The sequence below is a fragment of the Drosophila subpulchrella genome, unplaced genomic scaffold, assembly GCF_014743375.2.
Source record: "Drosophila subpulchrella strain 33 F10 #4 breed RU33 unplaced genomic scaffold, RU_Dsub_v1.1 Primary Assembly Seq138, whole genome shotgun sequence".
Taxonomy (NCBI): Eukaryota; Metazoa; Arthropoda; class Insecta; order Diptera; family Drosophilidae; genus Drosophila; species Drosophila subpulchrella.
The window spans coordinates 1,319-22,500 of record NW_023665480.1 but is presented as its reverse complement, the minus strand read 5'-3'; the positions used below and the strand labels follow the sequence as shown (position 1 = coordinate 22,500).

General features: G+C 37.2%; 2 non-coding genes across 2 annotated transcripts; both read left to right on the top strand.

Moving 5' to 3' along the window:
- The first annotated feature begins 11,078 nt into the window (after nt 1–11,078).
- On the top strand, nt 11,079–13,072 carry LOC119558778. The gene has a single exon (XR_005220429.1). It is a non-coding gene; the product is annotated as a small subunit ribosomal RNA (ribosomal RNA).
- Nucleotides 13,073–13,731: 659 nt separating this feature from the next.
- Nucleotides 13,732–13,910, top strand: LOC119558781. Its single transcript, XR_005220430.1, has one exon. It is a non-coding gene; the product is annotated as a 5.8S ribosomal RNA (ribosomal RNA).
- The last annotated feature ends 7,272 nt before the right edge of the window (nt 13,911–21,182 follow it).

The following is a 21,182-nucleotide window of genomic DNA, read 5'->3' as shown; positions in this document are numbered from 1 at the left end:
TAACGTTAATGATTACTAGATGATGTTTCCAAAGAGTCGTGTTGCTTGATAGTGCAGCACTAAGTGGGTGGTAAACTCCATCTAAAACTAAATATAACCATGAGACCGATAGTAAACAAGTACCGTGAGGGAAAGTTGAAAAGAACTCTGAATAGAGAGTTAAACAGTACGTGAAACTGCTTAGAGGTTAAGCCCGATGAACCTGAATATCCGTTATGGAAAATTCATCATTAAAATTGTAATATTTAAACAATATTATGATAATAGTGTGCATTTTTTCCATATAAGGACATTGTAATCTATTAGCATACAAAATTTATCATAAAATATAACTTATAGTTTATTCAAATTAATTTGCTTGCATTTTAACACAGAATAAATGTTATTAATTTGATAAAGTGCTGATAGATTTATATGAATACAGTGCGTTAATTTTTCGGAATTATATAATGGCATAATTATCATTGATTTTTGTGTTTATTATATGCACTTGTATGATTAACAATGCGAAAGATTCAGGATACCTTCGGGACCCGTCTTGAAACACGGACCAAGGAGTCTAACATATGTGCAAGTTATTGGGATATAAACCTAATAGCGTAATTAACTTGACTAATAATGGGATTAGTTTTTTAACTATTTATAGCTAATTAACACAATCCCGGGGCGTTCTATATAGTTATGTATAATGATATTTATATTATTTATGCCTCTAACTGGAACGTACCTTGAGCATATATGCTGTGACCCGAAAGATGGTGAACTATACTTGATCAGGTTGAAGTCAGGGGAAACCCTGATGGAAGACCGAAACAGTTCTGACGTGCAAATCGATTGTCAGAATTGAGTATAGGGGCGAAAGACCAATCGAACCATCTAGTAGCTGGTTCCTTCCGAAGTTTCCCTCAGGATAGCTGGTGCATTTTAATGTTATATAAAATAATCTTATCTGGTAAAGCGAATGATTAGAGGCCTTAGGGTCGAAACGATCTTAACCTATTCTCAAACTTTAAATGGGTAAGAACCTTAACTTTCTTGATATGAAGTTCAAGGTTATGATATAATGTGCCCAGTGGGCCACTTTTGGTAAGCAGAACTGGCGCTGTGGGATGAACCAAACGTAATGTTACGGTGCCCAAATTAACAACTCATGCAGATACCATGAAAGGCGTTGGTTGCTTAAAACAGCAGGACGGTGATCATGGAAGTCGAAATCCGCTAAGGAGTGTGTAACAACTCACCTGCCGAAGCAACTAGCCCTTAAAATGGATGGCGCTTAAGTTGTATACCTATACATTACCGCTAAAGTAGATGATTTATATTACTTGTGATATAAATTTTGAAACTTTAGTGAGTAGGAAGGTACAATGGTATGCGTAGAAGTGTTTGGCGTAAGCCTGCATGGAGCTGCCATTGGTACAGATCTTGGTGGTAGTAGCAAATAATCGAATGAGACCTTGGAGGACTGAAGTGGAGAAGGGTTTCGTGTGAACAGTGGTTGATCACGAGTTAGTCGGTCCTAAGTTCAAGGCGAAAGCCGAAAATTTTCAAGTAAAACACAAATGCCATACAAATATAATTATATTATATAAATCAAGCTAATTAATATACTTGAATAATTTTGAACGAAAGGGAATACGGTTCCAATTCCGTAACCTGTTGAGTATCCGTTTGTTATTAAATATGGGCCTCGTGCTCATCCTGGCAACAGGAACGACCATAAAGAAGCCGTCGAGAGATATCGGAAGAGTTTTCTTTTCTGTTTTATAGCCGTACTACCATGGAAGTCTTTCGCAGAGAGATATGGTAGATGGGCTAGAAGAGCATGACATATACTGTTGTGTCGATATTTTCTCCTCGGACCTTGAAAATTTATGGTGGGGACACGCAAACTTCTCAACAGGCCGTACCAATATCCGCAGCTGGTCTCCAAGGTGAAGAGTCTCTAGTCGATAGAATAATGTAGGTAAGGGAAGTCGGCAAATTAGATCCGTAACTTCGGGATAAGGATTGGCTCTGAAGATTGAGATAGTCGGGCTTGATTGGGAAACAATAACATGGTTTATGTGCTCGTTCTGGGTAAATAGAGTGTCTGGCATTTATGTTGGTCACTTGTTCCCCGGATAGTTTAGTTACGTAGCCAATTGTGGAACTTTCTTGCTAAAATTTTTAAGAATACTAATTGGGTTAAACCAATTAGTTCTTATTAATTATAACGATTATCAATTAACAATCAATTCAGAACTGGCACGGACTTGGGGAATCCGACTGTCTAATTAAAACAAAGCATTGTGATGGCCCTAGCGGGTGTTGACACAATGTGATTTCTGCCCAGTGCTCTGAATGTCAAAGTGAAGAAATTCAAGTAAGCGCGGGTCAACGGCGGGAGTAACTATGACTCTCTTAAGGTAGCCAAATGCCTCGTCATCTAATTAGTGACGCGCATGAATGGATTAACGAGATTCCTACTGTCCCTATCTACTATCTAGCGAAACCACAGCCAAGGGAACGGGCTTGGAATAATTAGCGGGGAAAGAAGACCCTTTTGAGCTTGACTCTAATCTGGCAGTGTAAGGAGACATAAGAGGTGTAGAATAAGTGGGAGATATTAGACTTCGGTTTGGTATCGCCAATGAAATACCACTACTCTTATTGTTTCCTTACTTACTTGATTAAATGGAACGTGTATCATTTCCTAGCCATTATACGGATATATTTATTATATCTTATGGTATTGGGTTTTGATGCAAGCTTCTTGATCAAAGTATCACGAGTTTGTTATATAATCGCAAACAAATTCTTTAATAAAACGGTGCATTTATGTATTTTTGATTTGAAAATTTGGTATAACTCCAATTACTCAGGTATGATCCAATTCAAGGACATTGCCAGGTAGGGAGTTTGACTGGGGCGGTACATCTCTCAAATAATAACGGAGGTGTCCCAAGGCCAGCTCAGTGCGGACAGAAACCACACATAGAGCAAAAGGGCAAATGCTGACTTGATCTCGGTGTTCAGTACACACAGGGACAGCAAAAGCTCGGCCTATCGATCCTTTTGGTTTAAAGAGTTTTTAACAAGAGGTGTCAGAAAAGTTACCATAGGGATAACTGGCTTGTGGCGGCCAAGCGTTCATAGCGACGTCGCTTTTTGATCCTTCGATGTCGGCTCTTCCTATCATTGTGAAGCAAAATTCACCAAGCGTTGGATTGTTCACCCATGCAAGGGAACGTGAGCTGGGTTTAGACCGTCGTGAGACAGGTTAGTTTTACCCTACTAATGACAAAACGTTGTTGCGACAGCATTCCTGCGTAGTACGAGAGGAACCGCAGGTACGGACCAATGGCACAATACTTGTTCGAGCGAACAGTGGTATGACGCTACGTCCGTTGGATTATGCCTGAACGCCTCTAAGGTCGTATCCGTGCTGGACTGCAATGATAAATAAGGGGCAATTTGCATTGTATGGCTTCTAAACCATTTAAAGTTTATAATTTACTTTATAAACGACAATGGATGTGATGCCAATGTAATTTGTAACATAGTAAATTGGGAGGATCTTTGATCACCTGATGCCGCGCTAGTTACATATAAAAGCATTATTTAATACAATGACAAAGCCTAGAATCAATTGTAAACGACTTTTGTAACAGGCAAGGTGTTGTAAGTGGTTGAGCAGCTGCCATACTGCGATCCACTGAAGCTTATCCTTTGCTTGATGATTCGATAATAAAGATGTTGCAAGCGGGCATAATCATTATGCTTGCTTGCAGCATCGCACGCCACTTTGTTTGTGGTGTGTAAGGTAGGGAAGAAGAAATATAAAAGACCTAAATTGGAAACATCAATATATAAGTAAATATTGAACAAACAAAATGTATCGTCATCTTATTAGTGACGCGATGATAAAGTGGCAAACATATTCCATGTATAAATATTCCTATGGTATTAAAATTCAAGTAAAGAGGACATATATAAAAGTTTGTATATATGGTTCATTCAATGGTAGCAGCGGTTGGTTGGTTGGTGTCTGCTCCTCTTATTGTTCAAAACTTATGTTATGGTAGCAAGTCTATATCGTCATATTATTAGTGACGCGAAAAAGTAGTGGCAAAACATATTCCATGTATAAATAAATATTCCTATGGTATTGAAATTCAAGTAAAGAGGCCATTCAAGTAAAGAGGACTTATATAAATATAAGTATATATAATGGTAGCAGCGCGGTTGGTTGGTTGGTGTGTCTGCTCCTCTTATTGTTCAAAACTTATGTTATGGTAGCAAGACTGTATCGTCATATTATTAGTGACGCGAAAAAGTAGTGGCAAAACATATTCCATGTATAAATATTCCTATGGTATTGAAATTCAACTAAAGAGGACATATAAAATTACTATCAATGGTAGCAGTGGTTGGTTGGTTGGTGGTTGGTTGGCGGCTGCTCCTATTATTGTTCAAGACTTATGTTATGGTAGCAAGTCTGTATCGTCATATTAATTATTAGTGACGCGAAAAAGTAGTGGAAATCATATTCCATGTATAAATAGATTCCTATGGTAATGAAATTTTCAAGTAAAGAGAGGACCATTCAAGTAAGAGGACATATAAAAAGTAAGTATATGTTCCTCCAATGGTAGCAGTGGTTGGTTGGTTGGCGGCTGATCCTCTTATTGTTCAAAACTTATTTTATCAATATGAGTTTGGCAATACAATAAAGAAGACCAATCTAATCCATATAAAACTAAATGTATTATATGGATATGCTTAGGAAACCCATATATTCATAAAAAAAAATTATGTATAGAAAATTATACATATATCTTTTATATAAATGAATCGTATGGATATCGCCTTATGGTAGGTATAATAACTTTTTAAGGCATAATAATGTATAATATAGAAAATATACATTGAAATATAAATGCATTTTTATAGATATGGCGGCATATAAGTGCCATATACACAAGAATAAATAATAGAATTTACCAATATATAATTAAAATGAGATATATAAACCTAGTGAGGGGCTGCACTAGTATATGAATCGTATGGATATGGCTTATAGGTATAATACCTATAAGGCATAATAATGTATAATATAATAAATATAAATTAAGATATGAATGAATTATATAAATATGGCATAGAAATGCCATATACATACATAAGAATAAATGGTAGAATTTACCCATATATCACTGAAACACGATATATAAACCTAATGATAGCTGGCACTAGTACTGTAAACATGCACGCAATAGTGCGTGGGGTAAAAAACTACTATAGGGAGGTGGTCGTTGGCGGGCCCCTCCTCGTATTGGTCAAAACTTATGTTATGCATATGAATTTGTCAATACTATATAGAACGCCAAGCATATCCATATAAACTATGGATATGCATAGAAATCCATACAAAAGTAAAAAAAATTATGTATAGAAAAATATACATATATTTATATAAGTGAATCGTATGGATATGGCTTATAGGTATAATACCTATAAGGCATAATAATGTATAACAAGTAAATATACATTGAAATGTGAATGCATTGTATGGATATGGCATATAAATGCCATATATATAGAAATAAATTGTATATCAATGATATAACAATTATAAACCTAGTGAGGGGCGGCACTAGTGAATGAATCGTATGGATATGGCTTATAGGTATAATACCTATAAGGCATAATAATGTATAATATAATAAATATACATTAAGATATGAATGGATTGTATAAATATGGCATAGAAATGCCATATACATAAGAATAAATGGTAGAATTTACCCATATATCACTGAAACACGATATATAAACCTAGTGATAGCTGGCACTAGTACTGTAAACAGGCACGCAATAGTGCGTGGGGTAAAAAACTACTATAGGGAGGTGGTCGTTGGCGGGCCCCTCCTCGTATTGGTCAAAACTTATGTTATGCATATGAATTTGTCAATACTATATAGAACGCCAAGCATATCCATATAAACTATGGATATGCATAGAAATCCATACAAAAGTAAAAAAAATTATGTATAGAAAAATATACATATATTTATATAAGTGAATCGTATGGATATGGCTTATAGGTATAATACCTATAAGGCATAATAATGTATAACAAGTAAATATACATTGAAATGTGAATGCATTGTATGGATATGGCATATAAATGCCATATATATAGAAATAAATTGTATATCAATGATATAACAATTATAAACCTAGTGAGGGGCGGCACTAGTGAATGAATCGTATGGATATGGCTTATAGGTATAATACCTATAAGGCATAATAATGTATAATATAATAAATATACATTAAGATATGAATGGATTGTATAAATATGGCATAGAAATGCCATATACATAAGAATAAATGGTAGAATTTACCCATATATCACTGAAACACGATATATAAACCTAGTGATAGCTGGCACTAGTACTGTAAACAGGCACGCAATAGTGCGTGGGGTAAAAAACTACTATAGGGAGGTGGTCGTTGGCGGGCCCCTCCTCGTATTGGTCAAAACTTATGTTATGCATATGAATTTGTCAATACTATATAGAACGCCAAGCATATCCATATAAACTATGGATATGCATAGAAAACCATACAAAAGTAAAAAAAAATTATGTATAGAAAAATATACATATATTTATATAAGTGAATCGTATGGATATGGCTTATAGGTATAATACCTATAAGGCATAATAATGTATAACAAGTAAATATACATTGAAATGTGAATGCATTGTATGGATATGGCATATAAATGCCATATATATAGAAATAAATTGTATATCAATGATATAACAATTATAAACCTAGTGAGGGGCGGCACTAGTGAATGAATCGTATGGATATGGCTTATAGGTATAATACCTATAAGGCATAATAATGTATAATATAATAAATATACATTAAGATATGAATGGATTGTATAAATATGGCATAGAAATGCCATATACATAAGAATAAATGGTAGAATTTACCCATATATCACTGAAACACGATATATAAACCTAGTGATAGCTGGCACTAGTACTGTAAACAGGCACGCAATAGTGCGTGGGGTAAAAAACTACTATAGGGAGGTGGTCGTTGGCGGCCCCTCCTCGTATTGGTCAAAACTTATGTTATGCATATGAATTTGTCAATACTATATAGAACGCCAAGCATATCCATATAAACTATGGATATGCATAGAAACCATACAAAAGTAAAAAAAAATTATGTATAGAAAAATATACATATATTTATATAAGTGAATCGTATGGATATGGCTTATAGGTATAATACCTATAAGGCATAATAATGTATAACAAGTAAATATACATTGAAATGTGAATGCATTGTATGGATATGGCATATAAATGCCATATATATAGAAATAAATTGTATATCAATGATATAACAATTATAAACCTAGTGAGGGGCGGCACTAGTGAATGAATCGTATGGATATGGCTTATAGGTATAATACCTATAAGGCATAATAATGTATAATATAATAAATATACATTAAGATATGAATGGATTGTATAAATATGGCATAGAAATGCCATATACATAAGAATAAATGGTAGAATTTACCCATATATCACTGAAACACGATATATAAACCTAGTGATAGCTGGCACTAGTACTGTAAACAGGCACGCAATAGTGCGTGGGGTAAAAAACTACTATAGGGAGGTGGTCGTTGGCGGGCCCCTCCTCGTATTGGTCAAAACTTATGTTATGCATATGAATTTGTCAATACTATATAGAACGCCAAGCATATCCATATAAACTATGGATATGCATAGAAATCCATACAAAAGTAAAAAATTATGTATAGAAAAATATACATATATTTATATAAGTGAATCGTATGGATATGGCTTATAGGTATAATACCTATAAGGCATAATAATGTATAACAAGTAAATATACATTGAAATGTGAATGCATTGTATGGATATGGCATATAAATGCCATATATATAGAAATAAATTGTATATCAATGATATAACAATTATAAACCTAGTGAGGGGCGGCACTAGTGAATGAATCGTATGGATATGGCTTATAGGTATAATACCTATAAGGCATAATAATGTATAACAAGTAAATATACATTGAAATGTGAATGCATTGTATGGATATGGCATATAAATGCCATATATATAGAAATAAATTGTATATCAATGATATAACAATTATAAACCTAGTGAGGGGCGGCACTAGTGAATGAATCGTATGGATATGGCTTATAGGTATAATACCTATAAGGCATAATAATGTATAATATAATAAATATACATTAAGATATGAATGGATTGTATAAATATGGCATAGAAATGCCATATACATAAGAATAAATATATATATCACTGAAACACGATATATAAACCTAGTGATAGCTGGCACTAGTACTGTAAACAGGCACGCAATAGTGCGTGGGGTAAAAAACTACTATAGGGAGGTGGTCGTTGGCGGGCCCCTCCTCGTATTGGTCAAAACTTATGTTATGCATATGAATTTGTCAATACTATATAGAACGCCAAGCATATCCATATAAACTATGGATATGCATAGAAATCCATACAAAAGTAAAAAAAAATTATGTATAGAAAAATATACATATATTTATATAAGTGAATCGTATGGATATGGCTTATAGGTATAATACCTATAAGGCATAATAATGTATAACAAGTAAATATACATTGAAATGTGAATGCATTGTATGGATATGGCATATAAATGCCATATATATAGAAATAAATTGTATATCAATGATATAACAATTATAAACCTAGTGAGGGGCGGCACTAGTGAATGAATCGTATGGATATGGCTTATAGGTATAATACCTATAAGGCATAATAATGTATAATATAATAAATATACATTAAGATATGAATGGATTGTATAAATATGGCATAGAAATGCCATATACATAAGAATAAATGGTAGAATTTACCCATATATCACTGAAACACGATATATAAACCTAGTGATAGCTGGCACTAGTACTGTAAACAGGCACGCAATAGTGCGTGGGGTAAAAAACTACTATAGGGAGGTGGTCGTTGGCGGGCCCCTCCTCGTATTGGTCAAAACTTATGTTATGCATATGAATTTGTCAATACTATATAGAACGCCAAGCATATCCATATAAACTATGGATATGCATAGAAAACCATACAAAAGTAAAAAAAAATTATGTATAGAAAAATATACATATATTTATATAAGTGAATCGTATGGATATGGCTTATAGGTATAATACCTATAAGGCATAATAATGTATAACAAGTAAATATACATTGAAATGTGAATGCATTGTATGGATATGGCATATAAATGCCATATATATAGAAATAAATTGTATATCAATGATATAACAATTATAAACCTAGTGAGGGGCGGCACTAGTGAATGAATCGTATGGATATGGCTTATAGGTATAATACCTATAAGGCATAATAATGTATAATATAATAAATATACATTAAGATATGAATGGATTGTATAAATATGGCATAGAAATGCCATATACATAAGAATAAATGGTAGAATTTACCCATATATCACTGAAACATGATATATAAACCTAGTGATAGCTGGCACTAGTACTGTAAACAGGCACGCAGTAGTGCGTGGGGTAAAAAACTACTATAGGGAGGTGGTCGTTGGCGGGCCCCTCCTCGTATTGGTCAAAACTTATGTTATGCGTAAACATATGATTTTGTCAATACTATAAAGAAAACTTGTTTTGTACATACAAAACTAAATGAATTATATGGATATTGAAAAATAAATGGCATTATATCCATATAATGAAAATATACTTGTATTCTCTTATTATAAGAGAGAATACCGTATAGTTGGTTGGCAAAGACAATTGAAAATACCCGAATTGCAGATGATGGGTTCAAAAACTACTATAGGGTGGTGTAGCAAATAATATGAAGATGATATATCCATATAATGGATATACACTAGTATTCTCTTATTATAATAGAGAATACCATATAAATGGTTGGCAAAGACAATTGAAAATACCCGAATTGAAGTTGACGGGTTCAAAAACTATTATAGGGTGATGTAGCAAATAAAATAATGAAGATATATCCATATAATGGAATTATATGTGTATTCTCTTATTATATGAGAGAGTACCAAACGGTTGATTGGCAAAGACAATTGAAAATACCCGAATTAAAGATATTGGGTCCAAAAACTACTATAGGATGGTCAATGGGCCGGCCATCTACTATTGACGTGACAAAATACTGTCTGTCGGTAGAGAAGATATTAATCCGTCAAATTTGTTTCTTTATTCATTTATGAATATGAGACTTGGCTCCACGGTTAATATTTTAAGCCCAAAGATAATAATGTTGAAACAAAGGCCAAGGTTTCTATTATACATAGAATAACAAATTGTTTCCGAACTTTATCGTTAATCCAAATAAATAATTACAATTGAGGCAGGCTAATAATGATATATATTTTGTATTGATAATCTTGATATATATGTATATTGGTCTGCCATTATCACATACTGAGTTATGTGATAATTCCCTGCGGGGATAAATTAAAAGAGGTGTCCCTATATTAAAAGAAAATAATATATATATATATTATTTTTTCTAACGTACATATCATATATGCGCTCGGTTTTATATTATATATTACCAAAGAGTCTTATATGAATATATACAGATAAATTTTAAATTTATCATCAAAATACAAATGATTTAATTCAATATTTTATATTGGTTAAACAAAAATTGTACATGTGTGGATACAATAATGACGTATGTCGAACAAAAAAGATATTTTAGAATGAAATATGCAAATATAAAGAAAATTATTACGTATTACGAAAAAAAATATTGTGTTTTTAACATCAATAATTAAAAAACTTGTTATTATTAGTGGCGGAACAAGTATATATTGTGAAAACAACAAACGTATACGAATGCTATATAAAAATGGCCGTATTCGATAGAAAACAATCTATAAAATTTATATTGCTAATTTCTATTCAAAAATATGAATGAAATATGAATAAAAACATTATTCTGGTTGATCCTGCCAGTAGTTATATGCTTGTCTCAAAGATTAAGCCATGCATGTCTAAGTACACACGAATTAAAAGTGAAACCGCAAAAGGCTCATTATATCAGTTATGGTTCCTTAGATCGTTAACAGTTACTTGGATAACTGTGGTAATTCTAGAGCTAATACATGCAATTAAAACATGAACCTTATGGGACATGTGCTTTTATTAGGCTAAAACCAAGCGATCGCAAGATCGTTATATTGGTTGAACTCTAGATAACATGCAGATCGTATGGTCTTGTACCGACGACAGATCTTTCAAATGTCTGCCCTATCAACTTTTGATGGTAGTATCTAGGACTACCATGGTTGCAACGGGTAACGGGGAATCAGGGTTCGATTCCGGAGAGGGAGCCTGAGAAACGGCTACCACATCTAAGGAAGGCAGCAGGCGCGTAAATTACCCACTCCCAGCTCGGGGAGGTAGTGACGAAAAATAACAATACAGGACTCATATCCGAGGCCCTGTAATTGGAATGAGTACACTTTAAATCCTTTAACAAGGACCAATTGGAGGGCAAGTCTGGTGCCAGCAGCCGCGGTAATTCCAGCTCCAATAGCGTATATTAAAGTTGTTGCGGTTAAAACGTTCGTAGTTGAACTTGTGCTTCATACGGGTAGTACAACTTACAATTGTGGTTAGTACTATACCTTTATGTATGTAAGCGTATTACCGGTGGAGTTCTTACATGTGCTTAGATACTTGTATTTTTTCATATGTTCCTCCTATTTAAAAACCTGCATTAGTGCTCTTAAACGAGTGTTATTGTGGGCCGGTACAATTACTTTGAACAAATTAGAGTGCTTAAAGCAGGCTTCAAATGCCTGAATATTCTGTGCATGGGATAATGAAATAAGACCTCTGTTCTGCTTTCATTGGTTTTCAGATCAAGAGGTAATGATTAATAGAAGCAGTTTGGGGGCATTAGTATTACGACGCGAGAGGTGAAATTCTTGGACCGTCGTAAGACTAACTTAAGCGAAAGCATTTGCCAAAGATGTTTTCATTAATCAAGAACGAAAGTTAGAGGTTCGAAGGCGATCAGATACCGCCCTAGTTCTAACCATAAACGATGCCAGCTAGCAATTGGGTGTAGCTACTTTTATGGCTCTCTCAGTCGCTTCCCGGGAAACCAAAGCTTTTGGGCTCCGGGGAAGTATGGTTGCAAAGCTGAAACTTAAAGGAATTGACGGAAGGGCACCACCAGGAGTGGAGCCTGCGGCTTAATTTGACTCAACACGGGAAAACTTACCAGGTCCGAACATAAGTGTGTAAGACAGATTGATAGCTCTTTCTCGAATCTATGGGTGGTGGTGCATGGCCGTTCTTAGTTCGTGGAGTGATTTGTCTGGTTAATTCCGATAACGAACGAGACTCAAATATATTAAATAGATATCTTCAGGATTATGGTGTTGAAGCTTATATAGCCTTCATTCATGGTGGCAGTAAAATGTTTATTGTGTTTGAATGTGTTTATATAAGTGGAGCCGTACCTGTTGGTTTGTCCCATTATAAGGACACTAGCTTCTTAAATGGACAAATTGCGTCTAGCAATAATGAGATTGAGCAATAACAGGTCTGTGATGCCCTTAGATGTCCTGGGCTGCACGCGCGCTACAATGAAAGTATCAACGTGTATTTCCTAGACCGAGAGGTCCGGGTAAACCGCTGAACCACTTTCATGCTTGGGATTGTGAACTGAAACTGTTCACATGAACTTGGAATTCCCAGTAAGTGTGAGTCATTAACTCGCATTGATTACGTCCCTGCCCTTTGTACACACCGCCCGTCGCTACTACCGATTGAATTATTTAGTGAGGTCTCCGGACGTGATCACTGTGACGCCTTGTGTGTTACGGTTGTTTCGCAAAAGTTGACCGAACTTGATTATTTAGAGGAAGTAAAAGTCGTAACAAGGTTTCCGTAGGTGAACCTGCGGAAGGATCATTATTGTTTAATATCCTTACCGTTAATAAAAAAATTTGTTTTTATTATAATAATATAATATATTATAGTAATACAAATAAAATATAAATTGCCAAAAATATGATCTTTTATAGATCAAATATAAAATTTCGAACAAGCAAATCGAAATAATAATTGTAATAATAAATATATTATTGCATTAAATAAGAGATAAATAAATAAGCAAAAGCAAACAAATAACAAATTCGAACAAGCAAATCGAAATTATTAAATTTATTTAATATTATTATTATATTGTATATTAAATGCAATTAATTAATAAAACACTGTGTGTATATGGACCATAATATACACGCGTTGCGATATGTATTGTTCATCTCAGTTATGCGCATACATTGGATAATGCAACAACCTAAAATGTACAATGTTGTACCTGATTATTACAGGTTAATGTTTTATATAAATTTCAATATATATCGCTAAAAAAAAGTATTAATACCGTAAATGCCATTTAAAAAATACTTGATATATTATTGGTTATATGAAACTAAGACATTTCGCAGCATTCGTTTTAGGTATAAAAATCAATTTATTGAAGGAATTGATATATGCCAGTAAAATGGTGTATTTTTAATTTCTTTCAATAAAAACATATATGACAAAATTACCAAACCAATATATAAAACTCTAAGCGGTGGATCACTCGGCTCATGGGTCGATGAAGAACGCAGCAAACTGTGCGTCATCGTGTGAACTGCAGGACACATGAACATCGACATTTTGAACGCATATCGCAGTCCATGCTGTTATGTACTTTAATTAATTTTATAGTGCTGCTTGGACTACATATGGTTGAGGGTTGTAAGACTATGCTAATTAAGTTGTTTATATAAATTTTATAATGAAATTTTATAAGCATATGGTATATTATTGGATAATAATAATTTAATTATTATATTATTCATAATATTAACAAATATATGAAAAACATTATCTCACATTAGTAAATAATTTGAATGTGAAAAACGAAGAGAAATATTTTCTTTTTCAATCAAATAATACTGAGAAATGTCTAGCATAAAAAATTTATCTAGAATTGTCTCTTATTAAAGATTAGTAAATAGAAAGCCGTTGACAATATTATTATTCTTCGTTGATTCGTTAGACCAAACAAATGCCATACAAATATATAAAATATATAACGAATTTAATAAAATGTTTTATCATTATATATAAAGAATTAATTGCAAAAAAAGTTATACACAACCTCAACTCATATGGGACTACCCCCTGAATTTAAGCATATTAATTAGGGGAGGAAAAGAAACTAACCAGGATTTTCTTAGTAGCGGCGAGCGAAAAGAAATCAGTTCAGCACTAAGTCACTTTGTCTATATGGCAAATGTGAGATGCAGTGTATGGAGCGTCAATATTCTAGTATGAGAAATTAACGATTTAAGTCCTTCTTAAATGAGGCCATTTACCCATAGAGGGTGCCAGGCCCGTATAACGTTAATGATTACTAGATGATGTTTCCAAAGAGTCGTGTTGCTTGATAGTGCAGCACTAAGTGGGTGGTAAACTCCATCTAAAACTAAATATAACCATGAGACCGATAGTAAACAAGTACCGTGAGGGAAAGTTGAAAAGAACTCTGAATAGAGAGTTAAACAGTACGTGAAACTGCTTAGAGGTTAAGCCCGATGAACCTGAATATCCGTTATGGAAAATTCATCATTAAAATTGTAATATTTAAACAATATTATGATAATAGTGTGCATTTTTTCCATATAAGGACATTGTAATCTATTAGCATATAACAAATTTATCATAAAATATGACTTATAGTTTATTCAAATTATTATGCTTGCATTTTAACATAGAATAAATGTCATTAATTTGATAAAGTGTTGATAAATTAAAATTAATACAGTGCGTTAATTTTTCGGAATTATATAATGGCATAATTATCATTGATTTTTGTGTTTATTATATGCACTTGTATGATTAACAATGCGAAAGATTCAGGATACCTTCGGGACCCGTCTTGAAACACGGACCAAGGAGTCTAACATATGTGCAAGTTATTGGGATATAAACCTAATAGCGTAATTAACTTGACTAATAATGGGATTAGTTTTTTAACTATTTATAGCTAATTAACACAATCCCGGGGCGTTCTATATAGTTATGTATAATGATATTTATATTATTTATGCCTCTAACTGGAACGTACCTTGAGCATATATGCTGTGACCCGAAAGATGGTGAACTATACTTGATCAGGTTGAAGTCAGGGGAAACCCTGATGGAAGACCGAAACAGTTCTGACGTGCAAATCGATTGTCAGAATTGAGTATAGGGGCGAAAGACCAATCGAACCATCTAGTAGCTGGTTCCTTCCGAAGTTTCCCTCAGGATAGCTGGTGCATTTTAATGTTATATAAAATAATCTTATCTGGTAAAGCGAATGATTAGAGGCCTTAGGGTCGAAACGATCTTAACCTATTCTCAAACTTTAAATGGGTAAGAACCTTAACTTTCTTGATATGAAGTTCAAGGTTATGATATAATGTGCCCAGTGGGCCACTTTTGGTAAGCAGAACTGGCGCTGTGGGATGAACCAAACGTAATGTTACGGTGCCCAAATTAACAACTCATGCAGATACCATGAAAGGCGTTGGTTGCTTAAAACAGCAGGACGGTGATCATGGAAGTCGAAATCCGCTAAGGAGTGTGTAACAACTCACCTGCCGAAGCAACTAGCCCTTAAAATGGATGGCGCTTAAGTTGTATACCTATACATTACCGCTAAAGTAGATGATTTATATTACTTGTGATATAAATTTTGAAACTTTAGTGAGTAGGAAGGTACAATGGTATGCGTAGAAGTGTTTGGCGTAAGCCTGCATGGAGCTGCCATTGGTACAGATCTTGGTGGTAGTAGCAAATAATCGAATGAGACCTTGGAGGACTGAAGTGGAGAAGGGTTTCGTGTGAACAGTGGTTGATCACGAGTTAGTCGGTCCTAAGTTCAAGGCGAAAGCCGAAAATTTTCAAGTAAAACACAAATGCCATACAAATATAATTATATTATATAAATCAAGCTAATTAATATACTTGAATAATTTTGAACGAAAGGGAATACGGTTCCAATTCCGTAACCTGTTGAGTATCCGTTTGTTATTAAATATGGGCCTCGTGCTCATCCTGGCAACAGGAACGACCATAAAGAAGCCGTCGAGAGATATCGGAAGAGTTTTCTTTTCTGTTTTATAGCCGTACTACCATGGAAGTCTTTCGCAGAGAGATATGGTAGATGGGCTAGAAGAGCATGACATATACTGTTGTGTCGATATTTTCTCCTCGGACCTTGAAAATTTATGGTGGGGACACGCAAACTTCTCAACAGGCCGTACCAATATCCGCAGCTGGTCTCCAAGGTGAAGAGTCTCTAGTCGATAGAATAATGTAGGTAAGGGAAGTCGGCAAATTAGATCCGTAACTTCGGGATAAGGATTGGCTCTGAAGATTGAGATAGTCGGGCTTGATTGGGAAACAATAACATGGTTTATGTGCTCGTTCTGGGTAAATAGAGTGTCTGGCATTTATGTTGGTCACTTGTTCCCCGGATAGTTTAGTTACGTAGCCAATTGTGGAACTTTCTTGCTAAAATTTTTAAGAATACTAATTGGGTTAAACCAATTAGTTCTTATTAATTATAACGATTATCAATTAACAATCAATTCAGAACTGGCACGGACTTGGGGAATCCGACTGTCTAATTAAAACAAAGCATTGTGATGGCCCTAGCGGGTGTTGACACAATGTGATTTCTGCCCAGTGCTCTGAATGTCAAAGTGAAGAAATTCAAGTAAGCGCGGGTCAACGGCGGGAGTAACTATGACTCTCTTAAGGTAGCCAAATGCCTCGTCATCTAATTAGTCAGTTGTCAGTCATTGCTCTGGAGAGCAGACGTGTTTTTCGAGCGCTCCGTGTGACGGGTCAATTTCGGCAGTAAAACGCTTATTTCCTTGCTAAAAAATAGCATAAATATTCGCGCATTGTGTCCGCAAAATCATTTCCGTGTGTTTTCTGCACAAAAAAAGTGGTAGGAAGGCCAAAATCGCGATTTTCCACCCCAGACAGTTCGAGAAGGTTCGACGTGCTGAGAGAGGCGCTCTCTCGGGCGCTCCGTGTGTCAGGCCAATTTCGGCAATAAAACTCCTATTTCATTGCTAAAAAATAGCATAAATATTCGCGCATTGTGCCCGCAAATTCATTCCGTGTGTTTTCTGCACAAAAAAGTGGTAGGAAGGCCAAAATCGCGATTTTCCACCCCAGACAATTCGAGAAGGTTCGACGTGCTGAGAGAGGCGCTCTCTCGGGCGCTCCGTGTGTCAGGCCAATTTCGGCAATAAAACTCCTATTTCATTGCTAAAAAATAGCATAAATATTCGCGCATTGTGCCCGCAAATTCATTCCGTGTGTTTTCTGCACAAAAAAGTGGTAGGAAGGCCAAAATCGCGATTTTCCACCCAGACAATTCGAGAAGGTTCGGACGTGCTGAGAGAGGCGCTCTCTCGGGCGCACCGTGTGTCAGGCCAATTTCGGCAATAAAACTCTTAATTCATTGCTAAAAATTGCACAAATATTCGCGCATTGCGGTCGCATAGTCATTCCGCGTGTTTCTGCACGAAAAAGGTGGTGGGAAGGCCAAAATCGCGATTTTCCACCCCAGACATTTCGAGAACGTTCGACGTGCTGAGACAGAGGCGCTCTCTCGGGCGCCCCGTGTGTCAGGCCAATTTCGGCAATAAAACTCATACTTCATCGTTGTGAGAGAGGCGCTCTCTTCTCGAGTGGCGCCTGCCTTATCTTAGATAACATTTTGACAGCAGCGCGGTTCGCGTCCTGCACTAAATTTGTAGCGGTTCGTGTCTCCGCAATTGGTTGGTTTTTGGAAATCAGCTGATTTATTCCGCCAGAGGGCGACTACTCCAGGATTCATAGCATACATTCGGCGACTCCTCATCGCTGTATCACTCCGCCAGAGGGCGGCGACTCCTACAACTTTTGCCTACATTTCGGCGACACCTCGTCGTCGATTTTTGTCAGCAGAGGGAAAGGAAATAAATAGTTCACTCACCACAGTTAGCCGGCTGTGCTTGTTGGTGGCTGCTGTCGCCATGGGTGACAATAGCAACACCGGCAGCATGGAAGTGGACAACGCGGCTGTAGCCGCACTCAAAAAATGCACTTGGCAGGTTCTGAGCCGAGAGTCTTGCCAAAAGGAGTCAAAAGGAGTCTACCTCCCGGGTCGCCAGAGGCAATTAGAGGCGTAAAGAAAATCATCGTGGAGAAACGGGAAAAATCTCCCAGCCCAACCCCGAGCTCCTCGAGCTCCTCGAGCCCCTCAAACATCTCTTCACCTGAGGAAGGTGAGATAACTCGCCCTTACATTTTTCCTAAAAAGACCATAAAGAATAAGGCTGCCGTGAATCAAGACAAAAAGATGGATATTGGTCCTAGCACCTCTAACCGCTTCGCTTCTCTGCCGGTAGAGAGCAGCAATGAAAAGACCGTCGATAATGCCGAACCTAAAGCAGCACCCAAGCCCCCTCCAATTTTTGTGCCGGATGTAGAAAACATTGGCGAATTTTTAAACGAACTGCGCACATTGGTGAATTCCGATACTTTCTCTTACAAGGCAACGGGAAGAGGTAACATCAGGCTGATGCCGAAGGACAGCACCACTTACCGAAAAATTGTTGCTCACCTGGACAACTGTCAAGTAGCTTTCCGTACCTTCCAACTGAAGGAAGAGCGAGCTTTCCGCATTGTTGTCAAAGGACTACACCATACTACACCAATTGAGGAGGTCAAGCAAGCCTTTGTGAATCTCGGCCACAATGTGCGTGATGCTAAAAATGCAGTATCAAGAGTAACAAAAATGCCATTGTCGATGTTTTTCGTCAACCTCGAACCAGCTCAAACAAACAAGAAAGTCTTCGAGATCAACAGACTGTGCCATGCCGTCGTCTCCATTGAGGAGCCAAAAAAGTTCGACGGAGTGGTACAATGCTTCCGCTGCCAAGCTTTCGGGCATACTAAGAGGTACTGCAAACTCCAACATGTCTGTGTCAAATGCGGATTATCACACGACTCCCTGAATTGCATGAAGGCAAAGGAAGACCCACCTGTGTGCGGAAATTGTGGTGACGAACACACCGCCTCCTACCGCGGTTGTAGAGTCTACGTAGAAGCCAAGAAGCGCTTCAGCCCTAAGCCTAAGGCAGTAACTACTTCTTCATCCAATCCTGCTCCACACGCAAATTTCCCAGCGAGCAGTGCCGCGAACCAAACAGGGAATCACAAATACAGTTACGCCAACGTTGCTAGGGCTGGCGCGGCTGGAAACTTCGACAATAATGGCCAGTCCCCCCTTGATGCCTTGGAGGAGAGAATGATGCGCCGAATGGAATCCATGATGAACTCCATGTTCAATCAGTTCCAAAACTTAGTGATGACAATGCTCTCCAACCAGAACAATCATAAATGTCCATAAACACCCAACTTATAATATGGAATGCGAACGGCTTGGCTCGGAGCAAGCCCGAGGTCGAGCATTATATAAAGACCAACCAAGTAGACATCTTACTCGTGTCCGAGACACACTTCACCACCAGATCCCACTTTACCATTCCCGGCTACGAAATAATCAACGCATTGCACCCTGGCGACCGGATGCGTGGAGGAGCCTCTATTATCATCAGACGCGGCATTCAATACGAGGAGCTCGAGCCCGTACAACTGGAATGGATGCAGTGTGCGAAAATCCACCTTATAACGTCGCAAGGCAAAATTACCATCGCCTCCGCATACCTCCCTCCAAGATACACACTGAGCCAAAGTGATCTGTCCGACGTACTACTGAATCTGGGTCCTAGATTCTTAATCGGAGGCGACTTCAACGCAAAACATACCTGGTGGGGATCACGAACCGTCAACCCGAAAGGAAGCACACTTCTTGGATGCATCAGGGCACTGGGTTGCACCGTCTATTCAACTGGAGAGCCTACCTACTGGCCACCGACCCAGCCAAAATTCCGGACCTCTTGGACTTTGCATTCAGCAGAGGAGTTGACCCCACAAAAATATCTACGGCTGCATGCCATGATCTTACATCCGATCACAGCATGGTCAAGATTTTGTATAACAACTCCTATCTGAGAAATCCAACTGCAGTCAAGCTCATCAGACGGAATACAAACATCCCGATTTTTAAGTCTTGGCTAGAAAATCATGTAGACCCCCAGCCAGTTCTAGAAAGTCCAATAGACATCGACGAAGCGGTGGAGTACCTCACCAGACAGGTTCATCTGGCAGCAAGCATCGCAACTCCAGAGGCTGAAACCACGCGAACGGTGCACACCAGAGGCCACAGAGACAACTATCTCTGGTCAACCGAGCTGGCAACAATGGTAAGCGAAAAACGGCGTTTGAGGAGGGTCTGGCAGCTTAGTAGAAGACGGTCAGACAAAACAATCTACAACAGGGCTTGTAAAGACCTTAGCAGGATGCTTCTTGATCTAAAAAGCAAGTCCCTAGAAGCTTACCTCGCGGACCTTGAACCCTGTAGTGCACACCACAAGCTTTGGAATGCAACAAAGTATTTAAAGCGACCCACACGGAGGATAGCCCCGGTCAGATCATCAACTGGAGCTTGGTGTCGTTCAGACCAGGAAAAAGCAAACGCCTTTGCCGACCACTTAAAGAGTAGTTTCCAGCCATTCGACCTGTGCGACCCAGTGGACCATCAAGAGACTCTTCATTTCCTGGATGTGGCGTGTCCCATGGACTTGCCCATTCCAGAAATCGACTGCGAGGAGATAGAGGAGGAGATAGCAACACTCAACCATCAAAGTCTCCCGGGTATGATCGCCTGGATGCCGCTGCTCTGAAGTTCATGCCGCCGAACTGCATCGGAAACCTAAGTTCATCATGAACCAAAGTCTAAGACTCGGTCATTTCCCAACACAATGGAAATGTGCCGAAAGTTATCGTCATCGCCAAACCAGGTAAGCCTGAGGCCGAACTGGGATCATACAGGCCATCAGCCTCCTGTCAATTC